This window comes from Notolepis coatsorum (genome assembly GCF_963971535.1).
Source record: "Notolepis coatsorum genome assembly, chromosome: 2".
NCBI classification, from domain to species: Eukaryota; Metazoa; Chordata; class Actinopteri; order Aulopiformes; family Paralepididae; genus Notolepis; species Notolepis coatsorum.
The window spans coordinates 214,445,457-214,461,429 of record NC_140166.1 but is presented as its reverse complement, the minus strand read 5'-3'; positions in this window follow the sequence as shown (position 1 = coordinate 214,461,429).

The following is a 15,973-nucleotide window of genomic DNA, read 5'->3' as shown; positions in this document are numbered from 1 at the left end:
TTCTCTACTTGGCTCTCAGTGGTTGTCTTCAGCCCCTCTACCTGGCTCTTCAGCTTCTCTACTTGGCTCTCAGTGGCTGTCTTCAGCCCCTCTACCTGGCTCTTCAGCTCCTCTACCTGACTCTCAGTGGTTGTCTTCAGCTCCTCTACCTGGCTCTCAGTGGCTGTCTTCAGCTCCTCTACCTGGCTCTTAGTGGCTGTCTTCATCTCCTCTACCTGGCTCTCAGTGACTGTCTTCAGTTCCTCTACCTGGCTCTCAGTGACTGTCTTCAGTTCCTCTACCTGGCTCTTAGTGGCTGTCTTCAACACCTCTACTTGGCTCTTCAGCCCCTCTACCTGGCTCTCAGTGACTGTCTTCAGCTCCTCTACCTGGCTCTTAGTGGCTGTCTTCAGTTCCTCTACCTGGCTCTCAGTGGCTGTCTTCAGATCCTCTACTTGGCTCTTCAGCTCCTCTACTTGGCTCTCAGTGGTTGTCTTCAGCTCCTCTACCTGGAGCCCAGTCGCTGTCTTCAGCCCCTTTACCTGGCTCTCAGTGGCTGTCTTCAGCACCTCTACCTGGAGCCCAGTGGTTGTCTTTAGCTCCTCTACTTGGCTCTTAGTGGCTGTCTTCAGCTCCTCTACCTGGAGCCCAGTGGTTGTCTTCAGCTCCTCTACCTGGAGCCCAGTGGCTGTCTTCAGCTCCTCTATCTGGCTCTTCAGCTCCTCTATTTGGCTCTCAGTGGCTGTCTTCAGCTCCTCTACCTGGAGCCCAGTGGTTGTCTTCAGCCCCTCTACCTGGAGCCCAGTGGCTGTCTTCAGCTCCTCTACTTGGCTCTTCATCTCCTCTACCTGGAGCCCAGTGGCTGTCTTCAGCTCCTCTACTTGGCTCTTCAGCTCCTCTACCTGGAGCCCAGTGGTTGTCTTCAGCTCCTCTACCTGGAGCCCAGTGGCTGTCTTCAGCTCCTCTACTTGGCTCTTCATCTCCTCTACCTGGAGCCCAGTGGCTGTCTTCAGCTCCTCTACTTGGCTCTTCATCTCCTCTACCTGGAGCCCAGTGGCTGTCTTCAGCTCCTCTATCTGGCTCTTCATCTCCTCTACTTGGCTCTCAGTGGCTATCTTCAGCTCCTCTACTTGGCTTGCAGTGGCTGTCTTCATCTCCTCTACTTGGCTCTCAGTGGTCCTCTTCAGCTTCTCTACCTGGCTCTCAGTGGCTGTCTTCAGCTTCTCTACCTGGCTCTCAGTGGCTGTCTTCAGCGCCTCTACTCGGCTCTCAGTGGCACTCAGTCTGGACTGAAAGGCTGAGACAGAAAAGGAACAAAGAGATTGTTGGTATACTTTCCATACTGAGGGTGTAACAATCCAATTTCTTAAAACATTTCCATTCAGAATCTTTAGGCAGATATTTGATGGATCATACAATCTTATTGTGATGAGGCATTCACCAGGTCACAGTCACACTGGGCTGGGAGGCAGGCAGCATGAAAATGTCCACCTACAGCTGGTAGCCAATTCCCCACAACAGGAACAAATCAAGCCGCATCAGCGCCCACATAAAGGAAGGCTTCTCACAGCCAGAAGACAGGATAGTCTAGAACTCACCTCAAACCAAAGCTCACGCATTATGTCCTTTCATCCCAAATGGAGAAGACTGACCAGCCGCCGCACCAACCTTGACGACTGCTGGAAGACAACTTCTCTGCCCAGATGTCAGCGCTGTCACAAAATGACCACCCCCAGCCCATCTTGTGCCACTTCCTTTCATTGAGGTGCCCGTTGAGAGAATTGGGATGGATCTAGTGGGGCCATTGCCAAAATCTGCCAGGGGTCATCAGTATATTATTAGTCCTGGTCCCCTACGCCACTCTGTACCCAGAAGCAGTTCCCCTCAGGAAGGCCACATCCAAAGCTGTTGCCAGCGAGTTCTTTCTGCTGTTTAGTCAAGTTGGTATCCCCAAAGGCCTCCTCGCGGACCACGGTACCCCTCTTGTTGAGTTGGTATCCCCAAAGGCCTCCTCACGGACCACGGTACCCCTCTTGTTGAGTTGGTATCCCCAAAGGCCTCCTCACGGACCACGGTACCCCTCTTGTTGAGTTGGTATCCCCAAAGGCCTCCTCACGGACCACGGTACCCCTCTTGTTGAGTTGGTATCCCCAAAGGCCTCCTCACGGACCACGGTACCCCTCTTGTTGAGTTGGTATCCCCAAAGGCCTCCTCACGGACCACGGTACCCCTCTTGTTAAGTTGGTATCCCCAAAGGCCTACTCACGGACCACGGTACCCCTCTTGTTAATTGGACCTCCTCACAGACCAAGGTACCCCTTTCATTTCCCTGTTAATGGCTGCCTTTGCTCTCTCCTTCAGGTTCACCATCTCCGCACCTCTGTTTACCACTCTGTGAACCCATACCTTTGCTTTCAGCTCTGACCACCACCACACTACACCTCGAGAGAAGGTCCGGGTTGGCGAGGAGCTTGCTCCCCACTAGCGCCAGGACTTGAAGGAGTTAGTCGACTGGTTTTCCAATGTGTTCTCCTTAACCCCTGGCAGAACCACCATTGTCCAACATGACATCCACACCCCACCTGGTGTTGTCGTGAGGCCCGACGCCAAGCCATCAGGGATGAGGTGGAACAGATGAAGCAGTTGTGTGTTATAGAGCAGTGGTTCCCAAAGTCGGGGTCGCGACCCAAAGGTGGGCCGCGAGCAGCCACGGGTGGGCCGTGAGATGATTAAAAAAAATAAAATAAAAATAAAACGTTTTTTTATTTTTTTTTATTTTTTTATTTTTTTATTTTTTTGTCAGGTCACTGAACTTAGAAGCAGGCCAGGACAGTGTTTCTAGTTGTATTCTAAAATTCTATTCTATTGTATTCTAAAATGTGACTATATGGTTTTATATTAACTTAATAAATAAACAAAAACGAAAAATCTACTTATTTCAACGAACATTTCAAACTAAATAACAGATTATGCACATAAAACGCTGAAAACAACCGAAGCAACAATAGTATTTTAATGAGGCTATTATTATTATCATTATTATTTTGCAACAAGTTAGCCCTCTCATAAATAGCACATATAAATGAATAACTAACTTGAACTAACTTAATAGGATTGAAGTGATATTTGGCTTAAAAAATCGGTCGCCTGGCAAAAAAAAAAAAAAAAAAAAGCCAGACGATGTGCATTGGGCCGCGGCTCTCTGACGCCTTATTTTCTGGGCCCTGGCCTGAAAAGTTTGGGAACCCCTGTTATAGAGGAGTCACACAGCTCCCGGTACAGTCCAGTGGTCAGGGTACCCAAGCCTGACAGTACTCCCAGGTTCTGCAACGACTTCCACAAACCCACGTTCGTTACCTATCCCATGCCCTGGGTGGAGGACCCCATTGAATGCTTAGGCAAGTCGCGCTTCATCTCTACCCTCGACCTCAACCAAAGGCTACTGGCAGGTGCCTCTGTTCCCCAGTGCCCAAGAGAAGACAGTCTTCAGCACTCCAAGCAGCCTCTGGCAGTACCGAGTCCTTCTCCTCGGGTTACATGGGGCCCCTGTGACCTTCCAGAATTGAATGGACATTCTACAGCCCAATGGTATGTATGCTGCAGCTTGCCTTGATGATGTGGTCATCAAAAATGGTAAATGGTGCATTTTTTATAGCGCTTTTATCCAAAGCACTTTACAATTTTGTTCCTCCCATTCACCCATTCACTCACACCCCTGCACGTGTAGCTTGGGCCTTTCGGATGCACAGTACCTGGGCTACTGGATGGGCAGAGGGCTTCTGAAACCCCAGGAGGTTGAGGCTCCCATGACCAAGTCCCAGGTACAGGCTTTCTTGGGGCTGGCCGGATATTACCAGGATATTACTTCTCTTCCTTAGCCGCTCATCTCTCAGACCAGACCAGGAAGGCCCAGCCAGAATGTGTGTGTGGACGGACGAGGCAGACCCGAGCATTCCAGAGCTTGAAGCAAGCTCTGACATCGGAACCAGTCCTGCACAAGCCAAACTTCAGCCAGCCCTTCATCCTCCAGACGCTTGCATCAGACAGGGGAGCTGGAGCAGCCCTTTCTCAGGAGTTTGACAAGGAAGAGCACCAAATTGTCTTCACCAGCAAGAAGCTGACCCTAACTGAGCCGCGGTGGAGAAGGAAGCTCTGTCATCCACAAACTAAGGTACTATCTGTATGGCAGAATATTCACTCTTGTCACTGACCATGCTCCCTTACAGTGGATGGCCAAGGCAAAGGACACCAATGCCAGGGTGACCAGGTGATTCCTCACTGTCCAGGACTACCAGTTCCAGGTCTGGTATCGGTCGGGGATGCTGCCTCTCTTCTCTGTCCTGCTGACTGGACCAGCTGCCCCTCTTCTCTGCTTGCTGACTGGGCCGGCTGTCTCTCTTCTCTGCCTGCTGTCTGGACCGGCTGCCCCTCTTCTCTGCTTGCTGACTGGACCAGCTGTGTCTCTTCTCTGCCTGCTGCCTGGACCAGCTGTCTCTCTTCTCTGCCTGCTGTCTGGACTGGCTGTCTCTCTTCTCTGTCTGCTTCCTGGGCCGGCTGTCTCTCTTCTCTGTCTGCTGCCTGGACTGGCTGTCTCTCTTCTCCGTCTGCTGCCTGGACCGGCTGTCTCTCTTCTCTGTCTGCTGTCCGGACCGGCTGTCTCTCTTCTCTGTCTGCTGCCTGGACCGGCTGTCTCTCTTCTCTGTCTGCTGTCCGGACCGGCTGTCTCTCTTCTCTGTCTGCTGCCTGGACTGGCTGCCTCTCTTCTCTGCCTGCTGTCTGGACTGGCTGCCTCTCTTCTCTGTCTGCTGCCTGGACCGGCTGTCTCTCTTCTCCGTCTGCTGCCTGGACCGGCTGTCTCTCTTCTCTGTCTGCTGTCCGGACCGGCTGTCTCTCTTCTCTGTCTGCTGTCTGGACTGGCTGCCTCTCTTCTCTGTCTGCTGCCTGGACCGGCTGTCTCTCTTCTCCGTCTGCTGCCTGGACCGGCTGTCTCTCTTCTCTGTCTGCCGTCCGGACCGGCTGTCTCTCTTCTCTGTCTGCTGCCTGGACCGGCTGTCTCTCTTCTCTGTCTGCTGTCCGGACCGGCTGTCTCTCTTCTCTGTCTGCTGCCTGGACCGGCTGTCTCTCTTCTCTGTCTGCTGCCTGGACTGGCTGCCTCTCTTCTCTGCCTGCTGTCTGGACTGGCTGCCTCTCTTCTCTGTCTGCTGCCTGGACCGGCTGTCTCTCTTCTCTGTCCTGCTGACTGGACCAGCTGCCCCTCTTCTCTGCTTGCTGACTGGGCCGGCTGTCTCTCTTCTCTGTCTGCTGTCCGGACCGGCTGTCTCTCTTCTCTGTCTGCTGCCTGGACCGGCTGTCTCTCTTCTCTGTCTGCTGCCTGGACCGGCTGTCTCTCTTCTCTGTCTGCTGTCTGGACCGGCTGTCTCTCTTCTCTGTCTGCTGCCTGGACCGGCTGTCTCTCTTCTCTGTCTGCTGTCTGGACCGGCTGTCTCTCTTCTCTGTCTGCTGCCTGGACCGGCTGTCTCTCTTCTCTGTCTGCTGTCTGGACCGGCTGTCTCTCTTCTCTGTCTGCTGCCTGGACCGGCTGTCTCTCTTCTCTGTCTGCTGCCTGGACCGGCTGTCTCTCTTCTCTGTCTGCTGTCTGGACCGGCTGTCTCTCTTCTCTGCTTGCTGCCTGGACGGCTGTCTCTCTTCTCTGTCTGCTGCCTGGACCGGCTGTCTCTCTTCTCTGTCTGCTGCCTGGACCGGCTGTCTCTCTTCTCTGTCTGCTGCCTGGACCGGCTGTCTCTCTTCTCTGTCTGCTGCCTGGACCGGCTGTCTCTCTTCTCTGTCTGCTGCCTGGACCGGCTGTCTCTCTTCTCCGTCTGCTGCCTGGACCGGCTGTCTCTCTTCTCCGTCTGCTGCCTGGACCGGCTGTCTCTTCTCTGCCTGCTGTCTGGACCGGCTGTCTCTCTTCTCTGCCCTGCTGCGTGGACTCGTTGCCCCTCTCTCCCCCCCACACAGACTTCTTGGGGATTCACCACGGTCCAGACAACCGCACATACACTTCCCCCCCACCAGCTCACCACTCTTGCCTCTCACTTGGCTCTTCATTAAATTAATGCAGCCCTCTGGGGAACTTGTTTGACTTAACCACTGTTTCAGGATGTTGTGTTGACCACTGGGGGCATCAGTGGCTCGGGAGGCAAAGCAGTCGTCTGGTAATCCATAGGTTCCCGGTTCGATTCCCGCTCCTCCCGGGCAGCGTGTCGAAGTGACCTTGAGCAAGACACTTAACCCCCAATTGCTCCTGATGAGCAGGTTGGCACCTTGCATGATTGCCTCCACCATCGGTGTGTGAATGTGTGAATGAATGGGTAAAATGTGAGGAACAAAGGCTTTGGATAAAATCACTATATAAATGCAGCCATTTATCATTTACACCACACTTATATTTTTAGATGTAAAGCACCTCTACCACAGTGCACACAAAATAGATTTCAGGTACCTCCAGTCAGCTCTACTGACAGGAGCTTGACCCCATTGACTTTGGTTTGTGGCTAACTAGCTGGAGCTGGTATGAGGAACAGCGTGGATTGTGCTGAGAAAGGAAAATCAGAACTATCCCTTTAACTCTGTCATGTGTTCATACTTGCGTTCTGCTTCTGTAGCTCATCCACGTGGCTCTCACTGGTGCTCAGTCTGCGCTGCTGGCCCGAGAGGTCTGCTGCTTGAGCTGAAATGAAATGGTGACAATATGTTGTATTTGATTATTTATCAACCATGCTGTAATCGGCACCGGGGGTCCATTAACTGCCAATAACGAGTATATTCATTTTTGGCGCCCATGCGTTGAACGCCAAAAACGAGTATATTCGTTTTATGTATATATTTTTGTATTGCGATACTAGACACTCTCACGCATCTTGTGTGTGATCCTGGCAGCCCTGAGATAAATACAATTGAAATAAATGACGATCGAATCCGTATAGGTGGCAGTATCGCCTACCTTTTGAGTACATGGGGGGGGTTTGTCCCCATGAACTCTGCATGAACTTTAGTAGCTGGGCAAACTTTTGAGTACATCTGGGCTAGGATTGGTCAATTCAAATGAAAAGAAGGTTGTGGTCCTGTCCCCATGAACTTCACAGACGGAGCAAACGGTTTGTGAGAGAGGTGGCATTATTGATCGGTGTGTAAGATAAGATATTCCTTTATTGATCCCCTTCAGGAACGATTGAGAATGGTAGCGAATGGAAGCGGATACGGATCAGCTAGCCTGGCCTATAACTCTGGGAGAGGTGCTTTTGGCCAATGCCTAGGCTAGCTGATCCATATCCACTTCCATTCATTTGTGCTAAGCTAGGCTAGCTTGCAGCCAGATAGCTTTCTACTGAACGCACAGAGAGGAAATCGGTATCTATCTTCTTGTCTGACTCTGGAGAATACGGTAAGTGCATTTCCTATAATGTTAGCATGTTCCTTTAAACATCAAAACTCCTGATCCAGCTCTAATGTTCACTGCAGCAGAGACTGAGAACTGTTAATATCACTATTGCGTGCCTATTTCATGTTTTTAGAGCGTTGTCAGAGGGAGCAGAGGTTTACGGCGTTTATGACAAAAAGGGTCTGAAAGAAGAGAGAACAGACTAACCTTCATTCTCCGTCCACAGATCCTCCACGTGGCTCTCTGTGACACTCAGTCTGCTTTCCAAGAACACCAGCTCGGCTGCTTGACGTGAACTGTTAGATTGTACAGCTGAAAACACAGAAGAACATTACTGAACATTACCATCGTAAGACATCACAGTGTTGATGGCGCAGAGTCATGTCGGTAGGGAACGCGTTACGCGTTGTGAGGACACTGCAGGTTGCCCTGTAGCTGAAGAAGGAGTTTTGAAAACCCAAAGGCTCTGGGAGCAGAATCTGAATCAGAAAGGTCTTTATTGCCAAGTAAGTTTGCACATACAAGGAATTTGCTTTGGTCGTTTGGTGCAACATTAACAGACAATTAACTCACATTATCCTCATCCTGTAGCGTGTAGGCCACGCTAAAAGATAGGCATTTTCACTGTGCGTCACGATTTTTGCAGAGCTATATCTATATTCTATATTATAGCTATGGAGACAATACTATGGCTCATTTGACAGTCACTATCTCTCGTCCAACATGTAAAAAATGAGTACATTTTTTCATGTATACAGGCTAATTCCTGAAAGCTGAGTTATGGAGCGCTATGTGAATTTTGATAAAGTCGTTCGCGTTGCTCGCCTGGACACGTTACTATTTCAAAATCAAAGGTAGGTATTATGTTTCATAATGAATGCATCAAAAAGGGGGGGGGGTCGTTTTTTGATGCTCTGATCATCAGCAATGGCATACGTTTTGAATACTACATATGTTGATCGTTGCGATCGATGTGAAATCATTGTTGGATCAAACTAGGATTGATGTCATATAGTCCTTACCTTTACTAGGAGGTATCCCAAAATGAATATTCTAATTGTCTGATCGCGATGTCCATCGGGTCCCTGACATGAAATGGCACAAGATATGCCTCAAGTGTGCTGAATGCTTTCCATGGTGCTCGGATGAACCGTTTCACTTGCATGGGTCCAAATTCTCCACCCGGATAATATAATATAATACACAGTGTGAAATAAGGTTTCAAAGGGTAGGCGATACTGCCACCTAGCAGGATTGGGCCGGCATTGCACTCTTGAGGTCTCAGAATGAGTTCCAATGGTAACACAGAGGTCCGTGAGAGTGTATAGGATATAAAAATCTACGTATATACGTTATTGGCACTCAACGGTTGGCGAGCAAACATATATATACGTTAATGGCACAGAATGAGTTATGGTAGAATAAAATTAAATGGAATATATCAACTAAATAAGAATAAGAACTGTAACTGAGGGGTACAATTCCCTGACTGTATTGATAAGTATGGTATCATTAAACCACTACCGCTTTATGTACTTTAATTACTGGCCATACAGTACACGATATCTAAGTATGATGAACACTTTCCCACATATGAAATCAGGTCCACACAAAGGTAATAGTCAAATATTTAATATATAGCAAAAGGTACATATAATAATTACTTATTACATTTATGATTTGAATTGAATGCTCTTGTAAGGCAAATGAGTACGCGTATGCAAATCAACACTGAATGTCCAATCTCTGGTTACACAGGAAGCAAGTATACAACCTGGCTCTTAGGGGATTATAGCGATGGTCACTTAATGATTATAGCTGGATAATATACTGAAGGGGTCCCGCCGGTTGTAAGCCAGTAGGGGGGGTAGGAGAGCCGTCGGCTGTATCCCGTCTGGTCAACGATTTCCAGGGAGAATTCAGGTACAGAAAACAGTGCCCGTGGAACCTTGATCCACAGATGAATACACCTGGGCTCTCTTGTAGACGATAGCTGTAGCTGTCGCTGTCGGTCCACAACGGAGAAGAAGCGAGGCGACCTCAGTCTGGTCTGAGCGCCGTCTCACCTTGGCTCCTCTCGGGGTAAATCCAACACTCACCGGTGTTGGCGATTATCCGCTCCACAAATCAAAGCACCAAAGCAAATAGATATTCCATGCCGTATAGGGCTCAGCAGTCGTCGGGGTAGGTAATCCAATGTGCAGGTCCACTCGTCCTCGCCCAGAACTCCTCGGATGAAAGCACCACGCGTGGTCTGCCCAGCCTGGTTAAGACTCTAGATAACGCGAGGAAACGATGGGGGTGCTGCTCACTTTAGAACTCTAACCGAACGATGCACCATACATAATAGACTATTATTACTTAATAGAAATACGGTGCCAAACTCTGGCAATTCAGCTATTAATTCGCACGAGGTCTCACTGCTATTCTAAGGCCAAACAGGCCGTACTACACCGCACGCGGTATCGTGGGGTGAGGCTTCACGTCTTGTTACTTAGTTGGGTAGAAGGGTAAAGGACTAAGAGGAATTCTACATTTCTTGCGCCATATTTATATGCACAGTGGACAAGTAGTGCCGCTCTGCTTTCGGTAGCCGTATTCCTGCGCGGAGCTGAGGCTAGTAAAGGCATGTCTCGTCGGTACCTTTGAACTTGAACGCCAGGGGCTTGTCCCTGGCGCCTGGTCCTTTTGTCCAATAAGAGAATGAACTATTATGGGCTGTAGTAGAATAAAGGGATATTCAGTGTATATGTACAAGGAATATACAAGGGATATCAAACGATATACAAATACTATTAAATATATATCCATAAATAAATATATATATTCGGTTTAATCTGATCCTTCACAACAAGAACAATAGAATAGAATATAGGACAGGGTTGTACAGTTGTGCAGGATGTAGTAGAGTATATACACTAAATTAGAATAGAAAAATGTGCAGGGCTGTGCAATTGTGCAGTATTGTGCAAAGCTAAGGTTGACAGTAGAAAAACTGGTAAAAGAGTTGTTGTGCAGTAAATTCAAAGAGTTCTGAGTAAATTGGAGAAATCTGATTGTAGTCTGGAATAAGGAGGGGTAGAGGCTCATCTTTGCTGATAACTAATGCAAGAGTGAGAGGTGAGGCAGCCAGTGCTGTCTGAGTTAAGTTACTTAAAGAAATGAACTGTACTCTTCCCCCAAGGCAGTAACCCATCCACCTTTCCAACATTACTAATATATATAGTATACGTTACCCAAAGAAAAGATGCGCACTGCTCCAACTGTGCATTAAAGTAACCCACCCAGACTTCCAACATTACTAATGTATAGAGAGGCGAAGTCCCTTCCCTTAGGCTAAACACCACGGGACCCTATTTTCAGGAAGAAAAATGGTAGTGTACGGTAGTCAACGGTGAGAGACTTTTTGATCTCATTTGAGTTGTGCCATGAAATACACAGGATGTTTTCTTTTTCCAAGTCAAGAAAGTTGATCGACAAGCAAAGTTAGCTAAAATTATCCATAGCTTTTGATGCCATAACGTAATGTTGGCTAAAATTAGATAAGATTATCGATAGCTTTTGATACTGTAACGTAGCATTAGCTAGCTCACAATTACTTTTAAATCGACAAACGTCATTATGTGTAATTCATGGCACAATTCAAACGGGGTCCAAACATTATTTGTCTCTCGTCATTCGTCTTGCCGAAATAGATTTGTGTTTTCACTATTAAACCTATATTGATGATGAAGATCCGTCTACGACATAATTGATGAGTTCGGTTCCACCAAAATATCAAGCCATAAAACAATCCAGCAAGTCTGTGATGCAGCAGAATATTTAGGCTAATCAATCATCTAACCAATCATCTTACCTGCATTTTCAATCTCACTGGCCGTCTGTCTGGTTTCCACACTGGACAGCCCTGTTGACAGTTCAGCTGTCCTGGTTTCCACACTGGACAGCCCTGCTGACAGTTCAGCTGTCCTGGTTTCCACACTGGACAGCCCTGTTGACAGTTCAGCTGTCCTGGTTTCCACACTGGACAGCCCTGTTGACAGTTCAGCTGTCCTGGTTTCCACACTGGACAGCCCTGTTGACAGTTCAGCTGTCCTGGTTTCCACACTGGACAGCCCTGTTGACAGTTCAGCTGTCCTGGTTTCCACACTGGACAGCCCTGCTGACAGTTCAGCTGTTTTGGCTGAAATTATTATAAAGACAATTGTTTGTGTTATGTACAGTACAAGAAAAGAAGTGCAAATGTAAGTAAAGTAAAGTACAGTAGTAATATACAATGTACAGGTGATTAAACTCGATATAAAATATATAAATGAGTACTAGTGACTACTAGAGTAATAGTGCTAATCTGATGTATGTACAGCGTTATATTATTATTATTATGTACAGTGATACAGGTATAAAGACAGTATGGTAGTAAGTCTGGTTTCCATGATTTGAATTAAAATCATGCTTGCATGGGCACATATTTGAATTGGAATGAAGTGAAATGGTGCAATTAATCTACACACACAAGCCTGGGGCACTCGAGGCCTTTGGATCCCCAGGGCACTCACCCAGTATGCCTGGTTGGTAATCCAGGCCTGGATGAAAGCGCAACACTGATGGCATTAAGTTGTACGTAAGTATGTGAGAGATTATTGGTCACCTGAAGTCTCGCTCTTCAGCTCCGTCACCTGACCCGCGGTGGCGGTCAGCCGTCCCTCCAGGGACCTCAGCTGACCTGAAATAACCACAAAACCGCTTTAATTCTCCATATTTTTTTTTAAAACATCTGTCAACCCATACAACTTTGTGTATTAACAAAGTTTGCTCTTAAAACACTTTACCTGCATTTTCAGCTCTCAGCTGTTGAAGCCGACCCTCACCGGAGCTGAGTCGACCCCCGAGGGCTGAGAGAATACAGAGAAGAACATGTTTATACTTTATACTTATTTATGCTACAGCGGTCAAACTATAAATAAGGACGCACGTTTGAAAACCACTATTAAAGGAACACTGGAAATATGCCCCTTTAACACTAGCACAGCCGACAAGGGGTCAAATGACCCCTAGGCATTTTCAATAAATGTATCCTCGTCACTCGGTCGAGCTCCAGCTCTGTCACTCAATGACTTTTCCTAAAAGTACCTGTTTTATCTGGCACGGTTTCTGAAATTTCTAAATGACTTCAGGAAAATGTAATTAGAACGTTATTCCACATAATGGGCCGTTGGAACATTAACCTACACTCAAACCTACATTTCATTGTGGTAAACCTCATATTTTTATATTCAGAGGTAATTATATAGTTTACACTGTTTATTTTTCTCATATAAGCTGTCGGGTCATCTGACCCGTTCCCGGCGGGAATCAGTCCCCTTTTTATCCATGGCTGTGCTAGTGTTAAGCCCTTATACGTAGAGTACCAGGGTTCAATTATAGATCAGGACCCAAAATAGGTCACCAGTAGCAAGAGTAACAATATGTGTTAATGTGTGCTATGGAGGCTGGCTAGACTAAAAGTCTCTTTTGGATCCCATCCCAGACTGAGTATGTTTCACCATGGGGTGTTTTACAAAGCTGGATTATACAGCTAGCCAGGTAACTTTCCAAAAACATCATAGAATATCCTCTGATAATTAACAATCCTCAATATGTCCCATTTCATTTAATTTCAAACCTTTATTTAAACTCGAAAGGCAACTGAGGTTTCCCTCATTTACAGTCACGTTGAGTGTACATACAGAGTTAAGCAAAAAAAGGCATATAAAATCACACAGCATATAAAATCATAACAATAAGACAAGTAAGCATAACAATCAATTAAAACTCGTACAACTTGATTGACAAAGGTTGGAGATCAAGGTTTTAAACTCTGCAACAGAGGGGAGAATCTCAAACTTTTTAAGGACTGTTGGAGTTAATTCCATAAGATTTACCCTGTTCTGAGTAAACTAGAGGGACCAGCCAGTCACTAGAATGGTTTCCAAAATTCCATTCAAATGTATGATTGAATACCAATCCTGAACCTACAGATCAATCAGATATATTACATGTGTCTCTGCTTTGTGAAACATCCCTCTGGTTCCCCACCTGTTACTCCCGTCTTCAGATCCTCTACGTGCTTCTCACTGGCGTTCAGTCGGCTGTCCAGGCTCGTCAGCTCAGACATTTGGGCTGAAATCAGAAAGGAATGTGTATTATTTGAATGTCAGCACTACAAAGCCATCTCCATCATCCAGGACCACAACCACCCGGGACACCAGCTGTTCTCCCCCCTGCCACACACCACTGTGGATAAACGGGGCTACCGTGGACAGGGTGAGCAGCTTTAAGTACCTGGGAGTCCACATCTCAGAGGATCTGACATGGACAACACACATAGACTCAGTCGTAAAGAAGGCGAAGCAGCGCCTCTACCACCTGAGACAGTTAAGGAAGGTCAGAGTATCGGGGAAGATACTCCAGTCCTTCTACTCCGGAGCTGTAGAGAGCATCTTGACTGGAAACATCACTGCCTGGTATGGAAACAGCACGGCACAGGACAAGAAGGCCCTACAGAGAGTGGTGCGCTCAGCTGAGCGTACTACGGGTATTGCACTACCACCCCTGCAGGACTTATATAACAAGAGGTGCAAATCCAGAGCCTGCAGAATAATGAAAGACCCTCACCACCCCAACAACAGCCTGTTCAAGCTGCTGCGGTCAGGCAAACGCCTGTGCACACCAGCAACTAGGACAGAGAGACTTCGGCTCAGCTTCTTCCCCGAGGCCATCAGAGTCTTGAACACTGAACTCTCCACACACAAGCACACATGAGCACACACACATCACACATACTGTATACGCTCACACACTAACAGTCACTTTACCAGTCACCAGGCCATCAGGTTGCTCAACGAACAATAACACTATGTGTTGTGAAGGATCAGATTAAACCGAATATATATATTTATTTATGGATATATATTTAATAGTATTTGTATATCGTTTGATATCCCCTGTATATTCCTTGTACATATACACTGAATATCCCTTTAGTCTACTAACAGCCCATAATAGTTTCATTCTACCATTGGACAAGAACCTGGCGCCAGCAGCCAAGCCCCTTGGTTCAAGTTCAATCGTGCGGACGAACATGTCGTTACAAGCCCGGTTCCGCGTAGGAATACGTCTGGCGAAATACGAATGGTACTATTTGTTCACAGCGCATATATATATGGCGCAAGTAAAGTAGAACTTTCTTTTTAGTCCATTAGTCCTTTACCCTCCAACCTAGTAACAGACGTGAAGCCTCACCCACGACCCACGTGTGGTGCAGTATGGCCTACTTGGCCTCAGAATAGGCATTGAGACATCGTGTGGATTAATAGTTGAATTGTCATAGTTTGGCACTATACCGTCGAGTGGGACGTATTTCTATTAAGTTAATAATAGTCTATTATGTATGGTGCATCGTTCGGTTAGAGTTATAAAGTGAGCAGTACCCCCCATCGTTCCTGGCGTTATCTGGAGTCTTAACCAGGCTGAGCAGACCACGTGTGGTGCTTTCATCCGAGGAGTTCTGGGCCGGGACGAGTGGACCTGTACATTGGATTACTTTACCCGGACGACGGCGAGCCCTACACGGCTTGGATTATCTACGTGCTTTGGGTGCTTTGATTATGCCATGGATAACGGCCAACACTGCTGAGTGTTGGAACTACCCCCCCGAGAGGAGTCCAGGTGAGACGGCGCTCTACCCCGAGTGAGGTCGCCTCACGTCTCTTCGTTGTGGACCGGCAGCTACCGTCTACAAGAGGGCCCAGCTGTATTCATCTGCGGACCGAGGTTCTGTGGGCACCGTGTTCAGCACTCTGAATTCTCCCAAGAAATCGTCGGCCAGATGGGATATCGCCAGCGGCTCTCCTAACCCCCCCCCCCCCTACTGACTTACAACCAGCGGGACCCCCCTTTAGTGTATCCAGCTATAATCATTTAAGTACCATCGCTATAGTTCCCTAAAGAACCAGGTTGTATACTTGCTCCCTGCGTAACCAGAGATTGGACATTCAATGTTGATTTGCCTACGAATACTCATTTGCCTTACAAGTGCATTCAAATCATAAATGTCATTAAGTGAACGTTGTATATACCCTTTGCTATATAAAATATTCGATTTATACATTTGTGTGGACTTCGTTTCATCAGGTGGGAAAGTGTTCATCATATCTACATCATGTACTGTGTGGCCAGTATTTAAAGTACATAAAGCAGGTAGTGGTTTAATGATACCATACTTATCAATACAGTCAGGGAATTGTACCCCTCAGTTACACTATGCAACAACCATCAAATGCACTCACAACACACACATCCACATGCACACACTCACTTTAAACAAACAACACACTGCAGCACCCACTCTCCACACTTTAGATTTAGAACACCTAAACACACTTTATATTTATTGGTAAAGGATTTGCACTACAACCCATACCTCAGTACACCTTACTGTAAATTTGACCTAAATTGTACCTCATCCCATTTCTGCTTTGCACTATATAGTATATTGTACATTAGTATATTGCATAGTATATTGTATATTGTATG